The following is a 973-nucleotide window of genomic DNA, read 5'->3' on the forward strand; positions in this document are numbered from 1 at the left end:
GAAGTCACTGAGGAACAGCGTATGTCATTGGCTCTGCATTTAAGATCATAAATCATTGCTGGAAAACTTGAAAGCAGTTAAGCACCGCATATAACAGAAAAAAAACCCCCAAAAATATAAAAAATGAAAATTTAAATTCATAAGGACCAGTTTTCAATTGGAACCGTGCGGACCGTGAACCAGGCGCACCTTTCGCATCACCCTCTGGGGCAAGGAGCTACAGAACCAATATCGATTCCAGCGGAGGGATTAATTTCATAGAGCTTTTTTTATAGATATAGGAAAAAGACAAATGCTCCATTGATCCATAATGTTGCCTGAAAGACAGACGATACCTCGTTAGAGCTGTTAATTTAATAACCAAGTTTGGAGGGTTATTTCGAAGTGCGGTCAGAGCAGTATTCATTGAAATTGCGTTTATCATGCGTAACGTGTGTGTCACAAAACGTTGTGGGCATCTCAGGGAACCCACAGGACCCGGGACTACACGACACTCCTTTCACCTTTTGGCTAGTGCAAAATGCACCAACCCTTCCACACCTGCAAGTGGGATGTAAGTGACCTGGACATGCAGCAAGCATAATATTCCCTATATTGAGGCTGTGAAGCAGCGCATCCATTTTTCTGGACCACCACCACCACCCGCAGCCACAAGGAAACCTGGAAGTTATCGCGGGTCTCCTGGAATTTTTTGACACCAGTACAAAACACGGGTGTTTAATCATGAGGACCCCTACAAAGAGTTAACGTTGCGGGTACCAATCTCCACTTCAGCATTTAAGAATTATAGTGGTTTCAGATGTGGCCCGTTGGCTACAGAAGAGGAATGTAAATACAGATCTATATGTGTGTGTGTATATATATGTACGCTTACATGTGTGTGTGCAAGGAGCCTATACAGCGGCCAGCCTCACCCGCCGGTGGGGGTGGCCTTGCCCCACGGGGACACGACCCCTGCGCGGCCGGGCCGTGG

Source organism: Charadrius vociferus, unplaced genomic scaffold, assembly GCF_000708025.1.
Source record: "Charadrius vociferus isolate BGI_N301 unplaced genomic scaffold, ASM70802v2 scaffold92, whole genome shotgun sequence".
NCBI classification, from domain to species: domain Eukaryota; kingdom Metazoa; phylum Chordata; class Aves; order Charadriiformes; family Charadriidae; genus Charadrius; species Charadrius vociferus.